The sequence below is a fragment of the Schistocerca serialis genome, chromosome 2 (assembly GCF_023864345.2).
Source record: "Schistocerca serialis cubense isolate TAMUIC-IGC-003099 chromosome 2, iqSchSeri2.2, whole genome shotgun sequence".
Taxonomy (NCBI): Eukaryota; Metazoa; Arthropoda; class Insecta; order Orthoptera; family Acrididae; genus Schistocerca; species Schistocerca serialis.
Window position 1 is genome coordinate 886,982,540 of NC_064639.1, and position 13,998 is coordinate 886,996,537.

A 13,998-nucleotide genomic window follows, 5' to 3' on the forward strand; every position below is an offset into this window, starting at 1 on the left:
TGAAGAAAGGATCACAAAACTACAAAAAAGCGTATAATCTTACATGGAACCTTTACAAGAAAAGAAGTATTTCCGTCAATGCCAAATTGAGAGACTACAGTACAGCAGCCTTATCAGAGGCCGTGTATGCCTCAGAAACAACGGTAATCAAGGGAAGAACGATAGCTAAGAATAAGGAAAAACAAGAGAGAAAAATGCTGAGAAAGATCCATGGGCCAGTTCGGAAAGAAGGGGTCTCGATAAAGAGACCGGCGAGCAGATAGACACGATTACAAACAACATCATGAAGGGAAGGGCAAAGTTCTACGGACACATACATAGGATGAAGAAAAATAGATTGACCAAAAAGATTTTCAACATAGTGACCACTAATACAGTGAAAACCAGCTGGGTAAAGAAAACCATGTAAGCCCTCAATAAACTGAACATCTCTACAGAAGACGTAATACAGGGAAAAATATAGAGAAAAAAAATCAGAAACAGAAATTTCAGCAAACGTCCAAAGACAGGAAAGAAGTGGACAGAAGAGAGGAAGAAGAAAGACAGTAAATATATGAGAGGTTTTTGGGAAGAAAAAAGAGACAGAAAAATACCATGAAAACGGATTGTGTGTTAGCGCTCTCCTTAACGGGGAATTGACGTTAATAATAATAATACAGAGATGGCGAAAGACGTCTATAGAAGACCCTTACCATATAAAGAAGTCGAGGAAGTTATCTTAGCGCTGCTAGGGCCGGTAGAGGGAAAAAAGAAGAGGCACACCAAAGCCAGAGCATACAAAACACATTATATAGGATGCAGAGGTTTAGCAGCAACACAGAGTGACCAGAGACTACTTGCTTGTCTGGAGATCCAAACAGTCGGGCCGTTTCGATCTCCTCGCTTCTGCTGGGATGTCCGACTCATCGCTACAAGTACTGATAGAGGGGAATATTGGACACTTTCTCTCCGCGGTTGCCACTCTCTTTAGCGATTCTGATGAGCAGTCAGGCAACTGTCGTCCTTAACATGGCATTAGCAGTTAGCTCCGCTGCTGAGAGAAAGCCGTGCAATTTACTTCAGCGCTGAGGCAGAGCTGGAGCATCCACGTACGTACAGGTTGTTTGCTTCCAGCGATGCCACGAGCCAGTTGAGCTCTATGAAACCGAAACCGCTGCGCGACAGTTGTCGGAATATTTCAGTGGCAGCAGTCGTGTAACTATGATCAATGCAGTAGGCGTCTCCTATTCGCGAGGTCAGTGGGGGCAAAACTGTAGCACTTTAAGCCAGTTTCGAAAAATGAGCAAGTATTTGCAACTGGTGTGATGGTTCATTTCATTTCCGAAAGTGAGAGCGCTGAGATTCCGGGAAAGGTTTAGAACACCAAACGAATTCTAGTGCTGCTGTCAAGTTACCTTCCATTAGGAATGTGGAATGCACTCAGCGACTGTGATACGACTTTCAAAATGATGGAGAACAGCAATCAGTCGTCCTTTCCTTTCAGGCTTTATTAAAGCAAATCTGGATTTCGGCTAGTAACTCACCATTATCAATGCACTATGTCACAGTTTCAGTACATGTTCTAGTACGTCAGTCTCCTGCTGTTCGGGCTTCTGTCACAGTTCATTCAAGTGCTGCTGTCTAAAGAGTGTAGTATGTTCCACAAAACGGGATAGTCCAGAAAACGACCGCTATTTTTCTGTGCGGTCGACGGTGGAGCGTCTTTCATTTTAGTGTCTAATGATGGCATCTGCACTGAACAGGCATATTTATAAGTAATTGGATTGGATTGGATTCGACTGATTTGGGGGAAGAGACTAAACAGCGAGGTCATCGGTCTCATTGGATTAGGGAAGGATGGGGAAGGAAGTCGGCCGTGCCCTGTCAAAGGAACCATCCCGGTATTTGCCTGAAGCGATTTAGGTTGGTTGGTTGGTGTGGGGAAGGAGACCAGACAGCGTGGTCATCGGTCTCATCGGATTAGGGAAGGAAGTCGGCCGTGCCCTGTCAAAGGAACCATCCCGGTATTTGCCTGAAGCGATTTAGGGAAATCACGGAAAACCTAAATCAGGATGACCGGACGCGGGATTGAACCGTCGTCCCCCCGAATGCGTATAAGTAATTCACCAGTGTTGTATATAGCACACTGAAAAATAAATGGTACAGTGTTGCACAGATAAGGTTGAAATTTCAGTCAAGTAAAAAAATAGCCATTCATTGGATTTATTATGCTTTAGCGGTAGCCGTGGTTTCAGAACAAATTACATGGCATGTATGGGTATCGTTACGTTATTTCTCTGAGACAAAGATGTTTCGGGACATTTATCCCATCACCAATGGGTTCTCGTTTCATTTAAATCACAGGAATGATCTTGGATGTAAAAGATGATAAATACTGTAGCAGATTCATACTACTGGAATGCTGACACTTGGTAGAAGGAAACGTTACAGGTTTTCCCCTGTGCCCAGTCACGCATCTTGTGCTCGAAGACTTTCCTCTGTGCATCCATAACCCCCACAAAGCACATATAGGTAATTACGTGCCCAATTATCTGTGTAGCTGTAACATCAATGCAGTATATGACTAAGTAGCTCAGATTTTTTGACATACGTTCCTTATTATGCTAGTTTAGTATGTTGTTGTTGTCATCAGTCCGAAGACTGGTTTGATGCAGCTCTCGATACTGGTCTATCCTGTACACGTCTGTCTACACACACCTGAAACTGCTTACGGTAGTCAAGCCGTCCTCTTCCTCTACAGTTTCTGGGATGTGTCATTGAGCGATGTCTTCTTTTAATCCTATAGTGCAATTAAAGCTCTTTCTCCCATCTAATCTACAGCTCTCTTCTGTAGCACCACATTTCAAAAACCTTTACCGTCATCTTTTCCGTACTGTATATCGTGGACGTCTTACTCCCTTATAAGACTACAGTCCAGACATATTTTCAGAAAAGACTTCGTAAAACTTGAATTTCCTGCTGTTCCCAGTCTGCATATTACATCCTTTCTACTTATGCCTTTGTTAGTTTCTTTCCTGTCCAACTCGTCTACAAATTTTGGTGCCTCATTTGCTATTCTAACTTCCTCAGCATCGTCTCAGTAACTGGACTAAATCCCATTAGACATGTTTTAGTTTTATTAACATTCGTCTTATAATTTCTCTTCAAGGCACTGACTATTCCGCTCAATTCACTTTCCAGATCCGTTGCTGTCTCTGACAAAATTACAATGTTATCAGCATACTTTAGTTTTTTTCTCTCTGAACTTCCAATCTGTTTCTGAATTTAATCTTGATTCCCTCTAGAATTTTAACCCTCCCCACATTTCCCTCCGCTATAAAATTGGCTATTCCATGATGCCACGGCATTTCTCTTATCAAGCTAATCGATCTTTTACTTGTTTAATGTTACAACGCAATTTTGGATAGAGAGCCTCATCCACATGATCTTCAGCAGTTTTATCTGGCACTCCTTTTCAACAGCTTGGCCGGCCATTGTGGCCGAGCGTTTCTAGGTGCTTCAGTCCGGAACCGCGCTGCTGTTACGGTCGCAGGTTCGAATCCTGCCTCGGGCATGGATGTGTGTGATGTCCTTAGGTTAGTTAGGTTTAAGCAGTTCTAAGTCTAGGGGACTGATGACCTCAGATGTTAAGTCCCATAGTGCTCAGAGCCATTTGAACCATTTTTCAACAGCTTGTATTCTCTTCCCGCTTGAACTTCTTATTGTGCACGTTTCCCTCTATACAAGGCCACACGCCAAGGCAAGAATTCCATATCTGACTTCCTACCACTTAAATTTATGTTCTATATTAATATTTTCCTGAAGGAGAGCTTTCCTTGCCATTACAAGTCTATATTTTGTATGTTCTTTAATTCTGGCGTCGTCAGTTGCTTTGCTGCTAAAATACCAAAAGGTACTAGAATATATTTAAAACATACGTGCTTCAATACCTCGGGTGCTGAAAAACCTATGACCGTAGAGTGAACTATCGTAAAGTAAAAAAGTCACCCCTCTCCATACCATTGTCTCTCGAAAATCTTGTTTCAATAGACAGCGCAGTACCTAATTAGAACAGAAATTTCAGTGAGAGATGTTAAATATAACGCACTCCTGAAGTGGCAGTTTCGTTAACGAGAAAGGACGCGGTATCAGTATGTGAGTGAGTTGGAACGATGCTGGATATGATCAGCGGAAATGGGTGTGTGGTATTCAGAAACGAGTGTTATTCGGAAAGTGAGGAACGATCGGTCGCGAAATGGAAACTACAGTAAAAATCTAATGAAGCTTTGCACAGATGCGTAGGGCATTGTGTTACTACGCCCATCGATCGCATCATGTCGCTCTTTTCAGTTCTGAGCTCACAGTGAGTACGTAAAGATGGCTAGAAATTAGCGTCTCCCACCAAGTATGAGGGCCTGGCGAAAGTTTTCGCCTGACGCTACGCAATCCACATAACATAACTGTCACGCGGTTCGTTCTACACGACAATTCTCGGCCGCACTCTGCAGGGGAAATGAAGATGCTCCTGGAACGTTTTGGATGGGAAGTGTTTGATAACCCACAATACAGCCCGTAATTGGCTACTCCTGAGGTTCATCTCTGCTCAAATGAACCGTTGGCTATGAAGGCAATATTTTAACACAGCAACGAGCTGCAGTCCAGAGTAGAAAATTGTCGAAAAGCACTGGCGGCTGTCTTCTATAACGAGGGAATTGAAAAGTTGGTACAACGCTACGACAGATGTCTACGTCTGAGCGGCGACTGTGTAGGGAAGTAGCTGGAAGGTGTAACTAATCGTTGCAAATAAAACAGTGTTGATTTTCACTGTGGTTTCCATTTCGCCCTCGTATTTCGGCTCGAAAGGGGCGCGTTGTTGCGACAGTCACGCGTGTGGGGAACGGATGCAGGGAAGATGATCGTACAAAGTGGGCAGCAAGAAGCGGACAAGACAGCAGAGGGTGGTCATGACATCGCATACAGGGCCATGAAGAGCCGCATAGCTTCGTCAACAGCGACGGTTGGATGGGAGCCCCGTCGATGGTTCCACGCGAGCTGCTGCGGGTAGGGACTGGCGGCGTACGTTGCCACTGGGCTGTCTTCCATTGTCCAGAACCCACAAGTGCCTCTCTCTGCACCGACAAAGTGAACGCTGTGGCTGGTGTGCTGAGGATGGCGATCTAGCATTTTTCAAGACTGCCGCTTCAGACTGCCTTACGAGACTTACTAACAGTAAGCTCACAAATACGTCTCATCAAGCATTTTCTGCTACCGTCCACCAATCGGCATTTTAAGCAATATTGACTGTTGATTGACCGTGACAGTTTCAAAAATATGGAAACGTTCTTCGGAGTGCGCGACCACTAACACATTTTTATTCGCGTGTTTAGTCCGCCAGCTCAGCTGGAAAATAACGTGCTTGCCTCCCATGCTGCGGCCCCGGGTTCCATTTCCGGCCAGGTTGGAGATTTTCTCCGCTCGTAGACTCAGTGTTGTGTTGTCCTCATCATCATTTCATCCTCATCACCGGCACGCGAATCGCCCAGTGTGGCGTCGACTGAAATAAGACTCGCACTCGGCGGCCCAACTTCCCCGGATGGGGACTCCCGGCCAGCAATGCCGTACGATCATTTCATTTCATTCACGTGCTTAAATTATTTAATGAAGCAACATGTTTCTGGTACAAATTTTCAGGTGACAGTGGTAATATAATAAACATTTAACAAAAGTACGCATAAGTATTAAAGCTGTTCTTTAGTTTGGCATGTGCTGTGACCGTCCTGCGGAGGAAGAGAAGGATAACCATTATGGGGGAGTATTCACTTACAAGAGGGCTACCACCGATTTCGGCCAGATGCAAGACTTGGCCAGAAATGAATGTGGCAAAAGTGGGAGCTCGCCAAGCGTTTGGAGGAAATGGCATTTTTGGCGTGGATAGGGTCAGGCACGAGCCATTTGTGTTAGCGTTGGCGTAACGGGAAGCGTACAGAATGGTAATCTGACGGTCGTGCGGTCGAGTCCTTATGGGGAAACATGTTTTTACTTTCAGTTTGTACGTTACTTACACTGCAAATATACCGATTAATATTTCAAAGTGTTAAACATGGCTACGATTCAGCAACTGTACAAATTTGAAGCGGTTGAAAAAATTAGCCAACCAGTTTGTAATATTACCCTCCCTCAGATCACCAGTTGATTTTCACTCTTATAATAACTGACTCGTTTCATAAGCTTCGAGAGGAGTAAGATATCCAAATAATGTTTTTACTTATCTTCATTTTCTCGTACTTGGCTCCAGTTCGTCACGTCTAGGGGTTGATGCTTGAGGCTGAAATTTTTGACTTTGTAGGTTCCAGTTGACGTGATTATTGAGTAGGCCTGCTGCGTAATTTCTGTTTTTGTACTTTTTTTATATTCTGTCACATTTTTCTATATCACACTGTCTTTACAATTTCCACTTCCATGACACCAAAAATTACATTGTTATTGCTGAGATTAAAAACACGTCCGATTCCATCAGAGGCATGGCCACTAGTAACTCATTCTGTGGTACTATCAATATTCCAAAGAGTTTACAAAATAAAACGAGTTTATAAACTTTCTTGACAAAAGAAGAATCGTTACCAAGTTATATCGATATTTTATAAATGATTCCAGAAATAAATTTAATAATTAGCATTAGATGGTGCAATTGATAATATGAATTTTAAGTATGCCGAATATTTCGTAATTTCAAATGTTTCTAAAAGAAAAGTTATTTTTAAGTGTACATACAAAGTTAATACATATCGACTGTAATAAAGGAATAAAATAATTTCTTTTTATAAATTTTAGCCTGAAATGTAATACATCGTATACAGAATCATATGAAATTCCTTTAGGAAAACAGCTGAGATAATATTAACCTGCACAAGATTCGAAAATATTTTTGGTAGCGATTACTTATGTTGGTTAAAGGTATTGTTAGAGGAGGGTGTCCCTTTACAAGTTGCAGACTAAACGTTTATTTAGCCCTTGACCTAGGTTTCGATATTTCTAAAAATATCTTCTTCAGAAGGAGTGGGCCCTACGCAACAAAATATTAATAACAGAAAAATATTTGTGAGGTAAGCGTACTCACTTGCTACATCACATGGTGGTCCATTAGATTAAATGAAGCCGAGCGGCTCTTGTCATACATAAAATTGATATAAACACCAGAAACGTCCCATGCTATGGCTTAAGACATCAGCCAGATTACATTCAGCGTAAGTCAGAATAAATGCTCAAATGTATTCACCTAGTGGTAAAGGCTCATGTCTAAATAAAATTATAACAGGAGTCCCAATAATAAAATACCTGTATAACATAAGTACTCACTTTGACAGAGACAAAGGCCATCTGTTCAAAGGTACAGGTTCAAGCGATAAGGAAAAATTGGGATGCAGAGTGCGCTACATATGCGCTTGAGAACTACGCCACGCTTGTGTTAAGTAACAGCATTTTACGTTAAAGTGTGAATGAAAATTTCTTCTGCAAGGCTGCTAATAACGCAACAAGTTTACAGGTATGCATTACGCATAAAATCTCTAATACATTTACTGACAGAGTAATACCGTTCGTAAATTCAACGTGCAGAAGCTAGAGTTCTATTTACGAAGGACCACTGTTACAAATGCAAAGTGGAAAAACAGCAAATATGAACTAAAACAATGTCACTAAAAAGGGAAACTTCCGTAGTGTTAAGCGGAAGTTTCGCTTTTTAGTGAACACTTATGTTATGCAGATATTTCATTCTCTGCGCTCCTGTTATAATTTTATGTAGACATGAACCTTTATCAGTGGACGAATACATTTGTGCATGTGTTCTGGCGTACGCTGAATGTAAACTGGCTGCTGTCTTAAGTCATGGCATGTGATGTTCCTGGTCTTTATGTCAATTTTTTGCGTGACAAGAGCCACTCGGTTTCAGCTAATGCAATTTATCACCATGTAATGTAACAAGTGAGTACCCTTAACTCACATATATTTTTCTGTTATTCATATTTTGTTGTGTATGTAAGAAATTTTTGTAACCGTTTATATAAATATTTAGGGTCCACTCCTTCTGAAAAAGATATTTTTAAAAAATATCGAAACCTAGGTAAAGTACTAAATAAACCTTTCGTTTGTAGCTGGTTCCTCTTCAAATTTATTAATGTTTTTAACAGGCATGAAAAGGAAAGGCTAAGGAAAATTTGGGATTGTAAATAAATTTCCAGGAAGAAATTTATGGCATACACGAGAACATGGTATATTAAATGTATCTACATTTATTATTCCACAGTTGATGATTTACATATTTTAGTGTGATATTCATTGTAAAAATAGAGAAATTAGTAATTTTCTCGGCATTTTACACACGCTATTCACGTCACGTTTTTACAATTTAATGATGTTTTAAAGTTTTTATAGAAAAACAGACTTGGTTTACGTTCATAAAAAGTTCTCTCTCATCACACAGTTTGGCAGCAAACCATCCGTAACGCATCATTTCACCAAAAATTGGCGAGGATAGCTGCTGATGTACAGAGAATTGTATTTGGAAGCAGTCAGATCGGAATGTGATTTCTTTTTCTTTCTCGTTGAGATAAGAGCAGTTTTCAAGCTTTACATCAAATTCTATACCTGGCAATAAACATAGACATCGCAAGCTTGGATTAGCTGCCGAAGGCCGCTTGAAAATAAAAATGAAACTAACGGAATACGAAGTCCTGACCGCTTTAATAACAATCACTTCTTGGAAAGTTATTAGCAGAGTCCCTGTGGACGTTGTCAGCAGAATCCTTTTTTGGAAATTTATTTGCAATCCCAAATTTTCTTTTGCCTTTCCATTACCACCATTTATGAAACTATTAGTAAACAAAATATCTTGACCATATTTTCTATTTATCTGCAATGAATGTAACAAAAAAAACTGAAAATTAAAATGGTTTCTGCATAGGGAATCGACAGCACGACCCTCAGAGTACTGTTCTGTACTTTTTTCACGGCACAAACCGCAGCCTGGAACCACGCTAACATAAAAGGCTCACGACTGGAAAATGCTGCTTTCTTATTTATTTAGTTATTTATTTAACGACTGGGAATCTGGAGTTTCCACTTCTGTCAGTTTCATTTCAGGTCAAGTCCTGGATATACCACGAATTTGGGCGAAATCGATGATAACAAGTAGACGCAGTGCCATTGTTAGTATGTAAGTCTGCTGTTCACATACTTTTTTGTAAATAAGCACTCACTTTCATCATATGAAATGGCTGTCTTCTTGGGGTGTGTTGAGTTACGTCTACTGATATGGCTTCTTGGTTCTTGTTAATCACTGTCTATAAACTTGCAAAGGACACTTAAAACAAGTCGTCACACTGAACTCTACTGCGCAACAGAAACAAGATGGCGGTCAGGACAAAGTTTGTGTCGATTTAACTGGTGTTACCTGTCACCTGCAGTGTATTTTGCACACCTTGTTGACGAAAAACAATATTACACAGACAATTTTATGTTAATAACGACAGTATAAAAATTATTAAAAAAATACAAAGATATTGCTACCTGGAATTCCGTTTAGGACACATTTATTTTATTTTATTTGTATTTAGTACATCAGTGAAAATTGCTATTTACAATACGTCGCATTACACTCTAATAACCAGGCCACGAAAATAGTCTATTGATCCCTCCGTTAACGCCAGGGACATTCTTGAACTACAAGGTGAACAGTCTGTTTTACAGTGCCACAGTTGCAATTTGGCGCATGTATTTTCTTCCACTTGAGCAAAGAATTGGCACACTTGCCAGTGTTGGCTCTTATTCGGTTAAGAACAGACCAGACTTTGCTTGGCAATTCAAAGGAAGGGCTTGGTCGATACGCACGGCATCTTAAGTCGCCCGGTCGTAGCATAAATCTGCCATGTGTGTTTCTTGCAGTGATTAGCATTAAAGACGTTGCCAAGTAATATCTATGCAGTTTCGAGGGGTGGATGACGACAGCGAAACCTTCTTTTACTGGTGATTGGAATGTCTGAACAAGGTGGCGAGGACTTTTCTGTGGCTTTTTGTTCTGCCATTTAAGAACAGTTTCCCGCTGCAGAGACGAAGTTGGTACGCGGCTAATTATGGGTGGCCAGAAAGTTTGATGTTTGGTTTGTCAGGCGCTCAACTGCGCGGTCATCGGCGCCCAATTTTTACACAGTTAAATTTTCATACAATCCAATCCAGCCGCTGTCACGAACCATGATGATGATGATGATGATGATGAAATGATGAGAACAACGTAAACATCCAGATCCCGGGCAGAGAAAATCCCCAACGCGGCCGGGAATCGAACCCTGGAACCTGTGATTCAGAGGCAGCAACGCTAGCCACTAGACCACGAGCTGCGGACAAGGTAGCCAGAAAGTAGGTGTAGGAGTGATTGTACCAGTTATAAGGCACATCGTACGACTGTGCTGTGTGTCGACAAGTGTTGTATGAGCAACTCGGTAAGCCGGTCCTCGAGATCGACTGGTAAATATTATGACACATGCCAACACTTTAAATAACAGCTTAGTACCTATGTGAACAGTTGTTCATATTTTTGTATTGCTATTGCAGCCTGAAAATGAGGTTTTCTACCATGAAACTAGCTGCTTTTTAAATAATTCAAGCAAGTCAACAGGAATTTGTGCCTGGTCGCGCTCACCGTTACCTTTTCAAATTTTTTAGGGGCTAGACAAAAATACGTGAACCCCGCGGGAAACTCATGTTTGAACGTAAGTGCAGATGCTAGCTAAGCCTGCAGGTTGCGCTTTTGTATTTTACCATTAATGGTATCTGCACAGCGTCCTAAACACGCTGCGAGTATCAGTCTTAGATCACCGTTTGTTCAAAATGGTTCAAATGGGTCTGAGCACTGTGGGACTTAACTTCTGAGGTCATCATTCCCCTTGAACTTAGAACTACTTAAACCTAACTAACCTAAGGACATCACACACATACATACCCGAGGCAGGATTCCAACCTGCGACAGTAGCTGTCGCGCATTTCCAGACTGAAGCGCCTAGAACCGCTCGTCCACTCCAGTCGGCGGTGCTCGTATTGTGCATGATTCCATAACCAAGGTAGCGAAAGTGATGTTTCAAAGAGGCATCGTCTTGAAGATTTGTACCTCATACTTTTCGTCAGAACGTGGACGAAAGTGTGTGTCGAGTAATCATAACGGACGGTCACTGAAGAGTACTGAGACGAAAATGTAAGAGGACGACAGCTGCAAAGGTCGCTGCAGAACAGAATGTCGCAATCGCGAATACTGTAACCACCAAAACAACACGAAGTTGATGCCCGCAACAGGAAACCGTGGTGACGAATCCCCGAAACCTGGACTATGAAGCAAATGGAAGAAAGTCATTTGGTTTCTGAACGAGTTTACTTCCCAAGAGTGGAACATGAAGGCGATTCGGTAGTAACTAGGGCAGTCGTATCGCGGCACTCCACGGGGGCCATCGTCACTTTGCAAGAGCCCGTTACTGCCAAGGATTATGTGACCAGTTTGGTTGATAAGATTTACTCCAGTGCTGATGCTGCGTACCAAGGGCACCTTTTGACACGGGTGGCATCGGCCAGACTGATTTTATGACCATGGGGATCAACTTTCACATTTCAGTATTGTTACTGAGCCTTTGTGATCTACTTTCAAGAAATGGATCGGTGATCGCTATCCACCTCCATCATCGTTATCTGAACTTGTCACTACTTTGCAGGAAGAAGGGTATACGATTCCCTTTAAAATCGTGCAGGACCTGTGTCTATCCATTCCGAAACGGCTGGAAGCTGTTTTGAATGGAAGAGGGTTTCCTGCACCTGATTAGGCATAATGTGTTGTTCTGGTAGAGGCAGACAAACATGATAAATACAATAAAGATGACTAAAAATTCTAGCTCGTTGCTGAAAAAGTATCGTAGCTGTTTTTGTAGATTGTTTTAAATTTCCACACTCACAATGTGTTTCGGGCCCAGCCCATCGTCTGGTGACCTATCAGCAATTCAGATGTGGGAATACAAACTCCTGCCATAACACAAATGTAGGTCAACTCAATATCAAGGATCACAAACGTACAAAAATAGTAAAACATCGAAGATGTCAAAACAGCCGAAAATATATACACCATATCCAGCTACAGAAGCTCAAGACGCAGTTGTAAATGCCGTACATTAAGATATACAAATTGTGCAATAACTTTCCACTCGGACGGACAACAACGAAATGTATCGCCAGAGGCAGCGGTTAACGCGCGCTGTGGCCGATAGAGGGCACCTTGGGCTAACGGAATGCCAATTGACGGAGCCGCCCGTATCACCAGGAAATTTAATATAAGCTGCATATCCAAATTACTAACAGAGAGAAAACCAAAGCTGAAAGGCATAAAAACGTGAGAGCGAATATCACATATGTGAAAATTACACCATACAAAGATGAACTGAAAATTGCGGGAAACGTCACCGTAAATTTGGTGTGATAAACAGTGACCGCAAAGGGCGCGCAATTTTTACTTACAATGACAATTGAAGATATTATCAAAAACATGAAAAAAAAAACAATCTTTTGTCCCACTGATCTGCTCATTAAGTAACCGGTCATGGAAGCGCCGTTCATGTACGAAAATTTCTAGGTCTTCCAAGATATTCAAACAAACACGTTTGTTCTCATAATGAAGAATCTGTAAATTGTTTTCGATGTCACGAAGCTGATTACTGCACTGGCGTAAATGAGCATCTGATGCCCTACCACAGCTAAGATAACTGTTCCCTGTGCTAGTGGAAAGTTATTGCACCTGATGTACTATACTGTATGTATATCTTGATGTACGGCATTTACACCTGCCTCTTTAGCTTTTATAATTGCATATGGTATGTACATTTTCGTCTATTTTGATATCAAGGTTTTTTTATTATTTTTGTACGTTTCTGAACCTTGAAATTGTGTATACTTGGATTTGTATTATGGGAAGAGCTTGTTATCCCAAATTTTGGTTGCTGATGTGTCACTAAATGATGAGCTGCGTCCAAATAATGTTGCAAATGCGGAAATAAAAAATATCTCCAAAAACAGCTACGAGATTTTTTTCAGCAACCAACAAGCATTTTTACAGTCATTTTGTGCTGGCATAAGGTGTCGTGAGCACACCAGTTGGCAAAGATGAAGCTCCAAGGTCGATAGCAGGCACTGCATCAAGCGCACCTATCACGAGAGAGGCCAGAGACACACTGACAAGCAACACGCCGCCAACGTCCTCTCGACAGTAAGTATTTAGGCCGCCGCCGCTGACCTGGAGGGCCTGACTGACTCATTCAGGCTATTACAGTGCAGAGTGACCTTAAGTCCCATAGTGCTCAGAGCCATTTGCATAGTGACCAGACTAGTGCCTATAGCAGGACTAGCAGTGAGACTAAAGTTTGTAATACCAGTATGACCGATATTGTCTGCAAGAGCACTATTGCCTGAGCTTGCACCACAACACATGGACTCTATTCAAGTTAAGTAAATACTTCAAATGCAAGTAAATAAAGAACGGTGTTAATCCACATGTGCATTTGTGTTGTAGAAAGAGGACACTGGCCACCCATAACAACATCCTCCCCCTTGCTTCCTTGGGGTACAAGACTCTTATGTGGCGATGCGGATACTACACATATTTATTATATGTGTTTGTAATGTTTGCACAGTTTTGTGCATTCTCTGTAAACACGCTTGAATAAGAATCCGTTTGTTCTTCGAATGTGTAGAGGTCACTATTTCAAAGTTTACTAAACTGGCGTTCTGGGAAAAAAAAATTAAGGAACATATCGACTGGGCTGCTTTTTGCACTCAGGTGAGATGGCCCGACGATATCTACTTCAGGGCCCGTCCTGACTGTTCACGGACCTGTCCGCTATATGCGAGTACCATAAGCAAGTGACATACAATCGCACCAAAAAATATTGGCACACGTGCGTATTTATCGTTGCTGGTTACAAACGCGGCACCTTCCGG